Source organism: Myotis nattereri (assembly GCF_964212035.1).
Source record: "Myotis nattereri genome assembly, chromosome: X".
NCBI lineage: Eukaryota > Metazoa > Chordata > Mammalia > Chiroptera > Vespertilionidae > Myotis > Myotis nattereri.
In genome coordinates, this window is record NC_138078.1 from 105,698,791 (window position 1) to 105,710,818 (window position 12,028).

The 12,028-nt window shown below is 40.6% G+C and overlaps 1 protein-coding gene across 1 annotated transcript in view; it reads right to left on the reverse strand.

Annotated features, from left to right (window-relative positions):
* IL13RA2 (interleukin 13 receptor subunit alpha 2) overlaps positions 1-11,687 on the reverse strand; it is a 92,463-nt gene extending 80,776 nt beyond the window's left edge. The window contains exon 1 of the mRNA XM_081081473.1: positions 11,640-11,687. The gene's annotated coding sequence lies outside the window, so the exon portion shown is untranslated. The remainder of the gene's footprint in view (positions 1-11,639) is intronic.
* Between the last annotated feature and the right edge of the window lie 341 nt (positions 11,688-12,028).

Below are 12,028 nucleotides of genomic sequence, written 5' to 3' on the forward strand. Positions count from 1 at the left end.
AAAAGTGTGCCTTACTTTTCTCTATAAATCCAATTCCTAGAGTACAACAGATGTTAAATAAATATGCATTGAATGCTGCTAATGAAGGTAACCAAAATAGCCACACTTCCTTGAGTGTTTTTTTTAAACTCTTTCACATATACATTTTATTCTACTACAAATTACTAAATGCAAAAATAATGATGAAACAAATAGGCTGATATTGTTTATTTAAGGTGCTTACCAGGCAGTATCTAATCTAATAAAAGAGAAACATGCAAATTGACAGCACCTCCGCTGTGCCCCCAAGCCACGCCCAGCAGCCAATCAGAGCGACTATATGCAAATTAACCCAAACAAGATGGCGGCCAGCAGCCATGGAGCTGGAGCAAGCAGGAGGCTTGGTTGCCCCAGATATGGAGGAAGCCAAGCTTCCCGCCTGCCCTGGCCAGCTGTGGCCTCAGCTCAAGGCAACAATGTTTCAATTATAGAAGATAAATAAATCCCAGATACCTGCTTCCAGCCAGCCTCCACTGGGAGCTTGGGTGGCTGGGGGCCATGGCCAGCCGGCAAACAGCCATCAGCCCCTCACCCAGGATGGCCACACCCTCATGGGGTGAGGGTCCCCACTGGGGGGCTTAGCCAGCCTGCAAACAGCCATCAGCCCCTCACCCAGGCTGGTCAGGCACCCCAGGGGGACCCCCATCCTGAAGGGGCTGTGGCCAGCCTGCAAACAGCCATCAGCCCCTCACCCAGGCTAGCAAGGCAGGTGGTCATCCCCCAAGGGGTCCCAGACTGTGAGAGGGCACAAGCCGGGCTGAGGGACCCCTCCCGAGTGCACAAATTTTTGTGCACTGGGCCTCTAGTGTTTAATAATTAACCATGTTCTTTATTCCTCACTGTGACCCCATGATATAGACTCTATTATTGACATTCCCATTTTACAAAAAAGATAACTGATGCTCAGAGAAGTTAAAAAATTTTCCATAGCCTCACATTTAGGGAAAAGGTTGAAATCAGAATTTGAACTAAGAGTTGCTTAACATCAAAAGATACTTTCTTAGCTGCAATGTAGTCTGCCACATTATCTTCTAAAAATGGTCTGGCAATGTATCAGGTGGCAAGGGGAAAAATCAGCCTATATCTCAGAATGTTATAGATAATTAAGCCAATCCAAATTACATGTTGTGAGTTGCCAAATCAATGTAAATTATATCATGCTTCTAAGAAAAGTTTGATAGCTTCCTAATCAATAAATACCTTCACCTTGAAAAATCTGTATATTGGGAAATTTGTTAATCTTGTCTGAATCTTGGCACAGTTACCTAAAAACTGAAGAAAACTGCTCTGGAATGCACAATTGCAGTATAAATGCAAAATCATAAGAGGCACTGCTATTTTGTATAACTGGTTCAGAGGACAATGGAAGAAAACAGCACAGACATGAAATAGACTTCACAAGATTTTGAATGTAGCATATTATCTATTGTCAAGCATTTATTAATCAATAAATTTCTAAATTTGTTATTGTTTAAGAAAATTCAAACATACATAAGATTTCCCTAAATGAAATTACATGTACCCATTATCTAGATTCAATAGTTATCAAGATAAATATTAATATTTATTAATCATAGCATGAGAACTGATACTCCTACTCTTAAAGATCAGGAAGTATCATGTTCACAGAATCTTAAACTGGTTATGCTGAAACAAATCTAAGCACTTTAATCTAAAACCTCCTTTTTACAGCCAAGGAAACCAAGGCCCTGAATTGAGAGATGATCTAATCAGATAATTTAATTAGTAATAACCTATACAAGAATCAGTTTCCACTCTACCACACTGCTATTTAGTAGTAATCACTTTAATTTATTTGAATCCTTTAAAAATAATTGATGAAATATGGTAAAAGCCTTTTCTCCATAAAAGGCTTTCTCCAGATATAACCTTTTCTACCTAATGAGTCTTTTTTACCTAAATTATTTTGCAAGAATACAATTTATAAAACAACTCTCTCATTTGTCTTCTTTTGCATCTAATTGTATTATAAATAGTTCTTCAATCAAAACAGTTCAAAGAAACAATCACATTGAATTTTACCATAATATAGTGATCTTTCCCCATTTGTTTCTTGATAATGCTGAGACAGGAACAAACACATGATGAACTTGTTAATAAACTAGTAATAGGAAACCAGAGTGTACACATGTGTGTCCTTGGATTGAGCCTTAATAAAATTAGGAAGTTAAGTTCCAGCTGGAGACTGGACAACCAACAGAAAATTCCTAATAGCCAGAGCACACCAGATTTTCAGGAAAAATAAAGATCAACAATACACGTTAATTTTCTCAAGTTGTCATTCCATTAGTGGTATATAGGTTTTAAAATGCTTAAATGGGTTACTAAATCAGGTTTCAAAACCATCTCACCTATTAAACTTTATATTTGATTTAGAATAAAATCACAGATTTTATGGATCATATTAACATTTGCCTTCAAAGTGGCTGTATGTCCTAAAAAGAGAACTGCTGGATATTTTACACTAATACTGAGGTGATCTTGTGAACTATATTTTATATTGGCAGTATATCTTCGAAAAATTGTTTTATTTCTTTCCTCAGACTATGACCTACATTCTCCCTAGGTTACTGCCATTGAGTGATTCATTCATTCAATCTTTCATTTATTCAACAAATAGTTACTGAGTTCTGTGTTAGGTTATTGGGATATAACTATGAAAAAAACAAATTTTTGCCCTCATTGAACTTACATTCCAGTAATGGAGATAGACCATAAACAAAAATATGTTAGTTATTCTGGCCAGTATGCTCAGTGGTTCAGCATTGACCTATGAACCAGGAGGTCACAGTTCTATTCCAGACAGGGCACATGCCTGGGTTGCAGGCTCAATCCCTTGTAGGGGATCAGGCCTAGACCAGCAGTCGGACAACCCTCTCACAATCCTGGACCACTGGCTCCTAATCACTCACCTGCCTGCCTGCCTGCCTGGTCGCCCCTAACTTCCCCTCCCCCCTCCGCCGGCCTCATCACCCCTCACTGCCTCTACGTGCCAGCCTGATTGCCCCTAACTGCCCCCCACCCCCGCTGCTGGCCTGGTTGCTCCTAACTGCCCCCCTGCCAGCCTGGTCGCCACCAACTACACCCCCCCGGCCTAGTCACCCCTCACTGCCCCTCCTGCCAGCCTAATTGCCCCCAATTGCCACCCCCCTGCTGGCCTGGTCACCCCTAACTGCCCACCCCACTGGCCTGGTTGCTTCTTACTGACTTCCCCTGCCAGCCTGGTCACCCCTAACTGCCTCTGCTCCGCCGGCCTAGTCACCTCTTACTTCCCCCCATGCTGGCCTGGTTTTCCCCATCTGCCCCCCTCTGCCGGCCTGGTTGCCCCCACCTGCTCCCCCCTGCAAGTCTGGTCACCCCTCACAGCCCCCCGCCCCCGCTGGCCTGGTCGCCCCACACAGCCTGCTGTTCAGTCGTCCCTCACTAACGTCCCTGCCAGCCTGGTCGCCCCATGCAACCTGCTTGTTCAGTCATTTGGTCATCCCTCACTAACCCCCTTGCCAGTCTGGTTGTAGGCAGCCATCTTGTAAGGGCATGAGGGTTAATTTGCATATTACCTCTTTATTATATAGGATATATATTTAAACCTTCCTTTATCTTGTGTACTGTTGTACTGATTTCCTATTACTATTACTTTCAGTTGATTTTTCTGGTAGATTTGCCATTAATCCTTGTGTGCTATGTTTAAATGTTGAAAGCAAAGCTGGGTACCATTTTCCTTGGTTTTGAGCTGCTCTTCAGTATATACATGTGACACACATTTAGAAGAATACACAGAATAACTGAGAAAAATGCAAGTACAGATACTAAACTGATCATACCAGATTCATATCTTAGTATATTGATCTAAGAACATTAAACCTAGGTTTGAATCTCAGCACCATCATTTACCAGCTGTGTGATGCTGGAGAATGCACTAATCATCTCTATGCCCTACTTTCTTCGCCTTTAAAATGGCTATAGTAATAGGTTTACTTCACAGAATTGTAGTGAGAATTAAATGACTTGATACGTGTAAAGTACCTACAATGTGCCTGGCCCACAGTAGCTTATGTATGAATTAGGTGATAGAAGATTTTGATTGGAAAAGTGGGCAGAGCAGTGATTAAAATAAAGCTCCATGCCCTAGCTGGTTTGGCTCTGTGGATAGAGCGTTGGCCTGTGGGCTGAAAGGTCCCAGGTTTGATTCTGATTAAGGGCACATGCCTGGTTTGCAGGCTTGATCCCCAGTGGGGGGCATATAGCAGGCAGCCAATCAATGATTCTCATCATTGATGTTTCTATCTCTCTCTTCCTCTCCCTTCCTCTCTGAAATCAATAAAAATTTATTTTAAAAATAATAAATAAAGCGCCATCTGTCTGTTTACATGCCAAGATTTACCCCTTGTCACTTATTGGGATTACAAGTGCCAATATTGGCATCACTCCTTTGTGGTGTGCTCCCAAAGCAGGAATTATCTTTTTCTAAAAACCCACTGAGAAATTCAGTCAGAGAAATTGCAGTGTGAGAGATCCCCTTGGTCTCTCCCCTTGAAGTTTCAACTATTTAAACAGCTATAACTCAACAAAGGATTCCCTGCTCAAACTACAGGCATACCTGAGAGATTTGTGCATTGAAGCATCTAAAGTTGGGCAACTGGGAATAAATGGGAAAGGTGAGTAAGGGCTGAAACTAGTCTGGGACACAGCCCTCAGCAGGGAGCTCATGATGGCAGGGCTCCTCCAGGAGAGAGGATAAAGCCAGTTATAGTGAGTGCCCCTTCAGCTAGGAGGAGCAAAGATACTCAGTGGGTATCTCTGCAAGAATGAGCAGTATGAGGTGCAGCTGAGTCCAGAGATCTAGGCAAGGACACAGCACTAGGGTGCTACCATGGTTGTTAGGGCCATCAGCAATTTAGACATAGAAACAAAGTCGTGGAGCCCTGCCACCCTATAGACTCCCAGAGCTTGCCTCCCTTCACCCTTGGTGTCAGGTTGCAGAGCACATTATCTGCAAACCTGAGAACTGGTGCCACAGCATCACTATTTTCCCCAAGGAAAGGTTGTGCTCTGTGACTGGTCCTGGGTTGGGGTGCAAGAGGGGCCCCATGGAGGCCCAAAGTTGCCATTACCAGGAGGGCAAAACAAAGAAGGTGACGAGGTTCCCCCAACCAACCCAACCCCACACATCATCGCTACACTGGCTGCAGCCAGAGATGGGGGGCGGGTCAGCATTGGGATTTCACAGAGCTAAAAACTTGTGATTCAGCACCACTTACTGGAAAATAATAGAAAGACCTCATCATATTAATCTGTTAGAGAAGTGCCACTCATACACAGTTGCCTAGAAAGTGAAAGAATTCAACAATCACCATAAATAACCAACGTAGCAAGGCAGTTTAGAAAGAAAATGAAAAATTTCCAGAAAGCAAACTGGAACCCATGGAAATATTGGTATAAATGACAGAGAATTCAACATTGCCATTCTGGAAATACTCAACAAGATGTGAGCAGAAACAGATAGGCAATTTAGTGAAACAAATTAATGAACAAAATGAGTAATTTACCAAATAGATTAAAATTTCAAAAAAGAAATTCTGGATAGGAAGAGCTTAACAGAGATCAAGAATGAACTAGTGAGCACAGGAAATAGAGCTGACCAGATGGAGAACAGAATTAGTGGTATCAAAGATAGAAACCTAGAAATGACACCAAAGGAAGAAGAGAGAGACTTGAGAAGAAAGAAGGTGAAAGAAAGAAAGAAAGAAAGAAAGAAAGAAAGAAAGAAAGAGAGAGAGAGAGAGAGAGAGAGAGAGAGAGAGAGAGAGAGAGAGAGAGAGAGAGAGAAAGGAAGGAGGAAGGAAGGAAGGAAGGAAGGAAGGAAGGAAGGAAGGAAGGAAGGGAGGGAAAGAACTTTATGAGAACTATCTGACTTCATCAGAAAGAGCAATTTAAGAATAATAGGCGCCCTAACTGGTTTGGTTCAGTGGATAGAGCATCGGCCTGCAGACTGAAGGGTCCCAGGTTCGATGCCAGTCAAGAGCATGTACCTTGGTTGCAGGCTCATCCCCAGTGGGGGGTATGCAGGAGGCAGATGATCAATGTTTCTCTCTCATCGATGTTTCTAGCTCTCTATCCCTCTCCCTTCCTCTCTGTGAAAAATCAATAAAATATATATATTTTTAAAAAAGGATAATAGGCATACCAGAAGGAAAAGAGAAGGAAAAGGGAACAAAGAGCCTATTCAAATTGATGAGAACTTCCCAAATCTAAGGGAAGTGCTAGATTTTCAAATCCAAGAAGCAAACATAACACCTAGCTCTCTCAATCCAAAGAGGCCTTCTCTAAGACACATGGTTTTAAGACTGTCAAAAATTAATGACAAAGAAAGAATTCTCAAGGCAGCCAGAAAAAAAGAAGAAAGTAATCTATAAAGGAAAGCTCACTAGGTTATCATCAAACTTCTCAGAAGAAACTCTACAAGCTAGAAGAGTGTGGAACCAAATATTCAAACTATTGAAAGAGAGACATTACCAGCCAAGAGTAATATATACAGCAGAGTTATCCTCTAAGTATAAAGGAGAAATAAAGAATTTTAAGACATATAGAAGCTGAGGGAATTTATCACCAGAAGAGCTCCATTGCAGGAAATACTCAAGGGGGTGACTCTACCTGAAACAAAGAGCAAAAGCTCACAAAACAATGAGTAAGTTCACCAGCAAACTTACAGCACAAACAGGGATAATTTGTGATAATAAAAACATATAAGGGGAGGGAGTAAAGGTCTGAATTTGCAAAGGAAGACGAAGATCAGATGCACTCAAAAGAAAAAACAAACAAACTATGGGATATATGCAACTTCATTTTTTATAAACCTAATGATAACCACACACAAAAATCCCAAACCAGGACACATAGCTTAAAAAAAAAAAAAAGGAAGAAAGAAATGAAGTACGGAATACCACCAAACAAAAACAACAGACAGAAACACAAAGGAAAAGAACCACAGAGCTACAAAAAAAATAAATAAATAAGAGCCCTAGCTGGTTTTGCTCAGTGGATAGAGTATTGGCCTACATAATGAAGGGTCCCCGGTTCGATTCTGGTCAAGGGCACATGCTTAAGTTGTGGGCTCGATCCCCAGTAGGGGGCATGCAAGAGGCAGCCGATCAATGATTATCTCTCATCATTGATGTTTCTATCTCTGTCTCCCTCTCCCTTCCTCTCTGAAATCTATCCTATATAATAAAAGGGTAATACGCAAATTGACCCTAACAGCAGAATGACCAGAATGACCACACGACCAGTCACTATGAGGCACACTGACCACCTCTCAGTCCCTTTCCCTGGCCAGCAGGCTCTGATCGCCTGATGGTGAACAGGGAACCTGGGATCGGTGGTGGGGGACAAGGGTGGCTCCAGGCCAAGGCCCCCACTCCACCAGTCACCCCATACACTCAGGGCAACCTGCAGCAGGGGCGGGGCCAGTGAGTGGGTGGGAACGGCTAACATCTCAGTCCCTTTCCCCAGCTGTCAGGTTCCAATGCCCAATGGTGAACGGGGAACCAGGGTGTGGGGGGGCAGGGCTGGCTGCAGGCAGCCCAGAAAGATGGCCCTGATCACAGGCCAGGCCTAGGGACCATACCCACACATGAATTTCATGTGCTGGGCCTCTAGTAAAAATATATTTTAAAAAAGATAAAATGGCTATAGGAAATCCTCATACATCAATAATTACTCTAAATATAAATGGACTGAATTCACCAATAAAGAGGCACAGAGTAGCAGATTGGATCAAAAACAAAACCCAACCATATGTTGCCTTCAAGAGACATATCTCAGCTTCAAAGACAAAGTTAAACTCAAAGTGAAAGGGTAAAAATAATTCAAGCAAATAATATTCACAGGAAAGAAGGTGTAGCCATACTTATTTCTGACAAAATAGATTTCAAGGTAACAAAGGTAACAAGAGACCAAGATGGACATTTTATAATGATAAAGGGGACATTACATCAAGAAGACAAAACACCTTTTAATATATATGCACCCAATCAAGCAGCACCAAAATATATAAAGCAACTACTAACAGAACTAAAGAGAGAAACTGACAAAAACACAATAATAGTTAGGGGTCTTAATACTCCATTGACAGCTCTAGATAGATGATCCAAACAGAAAATCAATAAAGAAGTATCAGCTTTGCCCAGCTGGTGTGGTGCAGTAGATTGAGTGTCATCTCATGACCAAGAGGTCCTGGGTTTGATTCCCGGTCAGGGCACAAGCCTGGGTTGCAGGCTCAATCCCCAGTGTGGGGCGTTCAAGAGGCAGCCAATCAATGATTCTCTCTCATTATTGATATTTCTATCTCTCTCTTCTTTTCCCTCCCTCTCTGAAATCAATAAAGAAAATATATTAAAAAAATAAGTATCAGCCTTAAATGACACATTAGACCAAATGGACGTAATTGACATTTACAGTCTGTTATCCCAGAATATAAAGTATACATTCTTCTCCAGTGCACATGGAACATTCTCAAGGTTAGACCATATGTTGGGTCACAAAACTATGCTCAACAAATTCAAGAGGACTGAAATTATACCAAGCATATTCTCTGACCACAATGCTTTAACATTAGAAATCAACTGCAAAAAGGAAGTAAAGAAACCCACAAATATGTGGAGATTAAAACCCTTCGATATTCCCATATCGTACTTAAGAGGTCAGTGTCGGAAATAAGCAGGTAAGTGTTAGTCTTTCTCATTTGCACAACATGACTAATTCTTATATTAAGTATTTTGCAAAGTACAGAGACTAAGGCTGGTAAAGTTTATTGATGTGAGAAATAAGTGTGTGACTGCATGGATGTGTGCCTAAATGAAATTTAGAAGTCCTGAAAGAGGGAGGGTAAACATCATGAACAAATATCAAAAGGGGAGATGGGAAAGTGAGAATTACGAAGCCATCAAAGACCTCATTCCCATACTTGACAAATGTGCCTAAGCCTCTTGCATTTTTTTAAGAGGAACTATTCACTGTAAATGCTTAACAGAAATCCCACATATATTCCATTTTGGGTATAATAGAGGCCTCTCCTTTGGCAAAAATGAAGCAGAGAGTGTCTCAGGATATCACATTCACAGATAATTGGGAGGTCCCAAACATTAAATAACAACGACCTGACTGACCCCTTCCCTGGTTTATTAATGTCATATTCCAGACTGGGATGCAGATTCTCAAAAACAGAAGGTAGAATAAAGAATTGTAAAAAAGCCAGCATAGAAAAGCAGTTATCATTCCCACTTCTTGCTAAAGGTTGAAAAACCTGAATTAGGGAAAGGGAGTAATGGAGAATATTCTACTAATCTGTAAAATTTGTCACACATATACACCTGGCTTGTGATATTTGTAACTATTTATAAACACTTAAATATCCTTTGCACCTTTTAATAAGTATTATCATGCATGTCATGTTTTCCTGAATGACCTCAGTGGTGAGGTGGCCAAATGCAAGTCAGTTAAGCACTGTAAAAAGTACAGATGGATAAACAATGTTTGCCTTTGAGAAATAGAAGGAAATGAAAATAAAAGGTGAGTCCAGGGCAGTATGGGATCAAGGACTAAGTTTTTGAGGATGGTCTCTAACGGCATTCAGAAGAGGCAAAGAAGGAAAAATACATACTACTCGACTGAACTCCATTATATCAAATTGTATACTAAAAAATTTCACCTACATGTCTCACAGACAAGCAAACTCAACATGTCCAAATCTGAATGCATCATCTTCCTCCCCACCTAGAACTGGTCCTCCTCCTGTGTTTCAGATTTCAGAGAATGACACTGCTATCTAGTTGCTCAGTCCAGATAAGATATCCTTATTCTCTCCCTTTATTTCATCCACCACAATCAACCCAACATGAGGTCCTATCAATGCTATTTCCTCAAGCTCTTGCCATCCCAGATAAGTCCGTTTCTGGCTTACATCTTTGCTCCCTCTGACCCATCCTCTCTGGCTCCACTGGATATGTGTTGTGTGTCAGACTCCAAGAGCTCAAAGATGGATAAAAATATATTTCCTCTACTCAAGGCAGAACTTGAGGTGAGTCCAAGAAACATGGTTTTTATTTAGAACAATATAGGTTGATTGTATGTAAATTTGGGCTATCTGCCTTTTCTTTCATTTAATGTCTCAGTAATACTGGCCTTCCACATTACCATAAGTCACACTTTCAGAGTGCCACACTGCTTGACAATTCTCATTTTCTATGTCACACAAATACTTAATGACACAGACAGACTCTAATTCCAAGCTACATAGATGCTGCATGGATGCTGCTTACTATGAACACCTTAGAAAAAATTCAATAGCTGTGAAAAATGTAATTGTTGTGAAACCTTTTTCATAAGGTTTGATGGAACACATTTAATTTCTTAACTACCATCTATTATATATATATATATATATATATATATATATATGGCTAATATGCTAAGTGTCTGGCCATTCAACCATTCTACTGGTAGCTATGATGTGCACTCACCACCAGGGGGCAAACCTCAACGCATAGGCATGGAAGCATGGAACAGACTGACGAATCTCAGAGGGAAGCGGGGAGGGGTGGTAGGAAGAGATTAACCAAAGATCTTATATGCATACTAGAGACCGAGGGAACAGATTCGTGCACTGGTGGGGTCCCTCAGCCTGGCCTGCAACTGAAACTGGCAGTCCAACATCCCCCAAGGTGAACTGGATTGTATGAGGGCACAAGCCAGGCTGAGGGACCCCACTGGTGCACGAATCCATGCATCAGGCCTCTAGTATTTAATATGAGCCATGGAAGGTTGCTGGTTCTATTCCCAGCTAGGGCACATACCCAGGTTGCAGGTTTAATACCTGATCAGGGCATGTACAGGAGGCAACCGATTAATGTTTCTCTCTCTCCCTCTCCTTTCCTCTCTCTCTAAAATCAATAAAAACATATTTTTAAAAAATAAAAACATAATATTTAATATAAGTCAAATTTTCATGATATCAACCATTTGATTATATTTTCATGCATGGTATATTAGTATCTCTTCCTTGTCCTCTTCACACCTTATTCTAGAAGAGTCTCCCCCCAAATTTTCATCTCTAGAGTCAGGAAATATATTCTGTATGAGTTTCCCTTTGCCATGTTACCTTTCCTGTGTCCCTCTACATTAAAGAACACACTCTTCTGAATCATCTCTCACTTTCATATGGCTGTCACACTTCTATGGACCAATAGATTCTTAGCTCTAACAGACATGCAGATACTCATGCCACCTCACCAGACAATAACCACCCAAACAGAGAAAGATTTAGTGAAGTGTGTTGTAAAGAGCACTAGACTGTGAATTAGGGGACCTGAGTTTTGGTCCTAATACTACCTTTGTTACATTGGATATAAACATCCTTTTCTCAGGACCTCAATTTTCTCAACAGTAAAATAAGTTTAATGACCTTCGAAGTCATACCCTACTCTAATTAGTCTCCAAAAATATTTTATGATTAAATTTGCTTTATTACAAATACATTTATTTTATACAATTTTATTATAAATTTTAAGAAAATTAAAACTTACCTTTCCAAAAGTGTGTGAGATTCAGCCACTTCTTGTGAATTGTCTCTACAAGCCCTATGTAAGGAGAGTAATATAGGTTAAAAGCAAATAGAATTATAGAAGAGGAACATTAAATGTCATAACTTTCTGACAATATCTATGGATATTATTCAAATAAATGCTGTTTTCTTTCCCAAAAAGAAGATAACAAAGTAAAAGAAGACATACTAAGAAATTACTTAGACTGTCATGATATGTTTGGAAATGAGAGGAAACTACTAAAGGTTATAATTTGTTTACAGAAGGTCTATGTATATTTTAAACATCACTTAACCAATAGCTTAAATACAAATCATGCCAGTCTACTCCAACCTTATGCAAAGACAACATTATTCCAAAAGAGCTGGCGT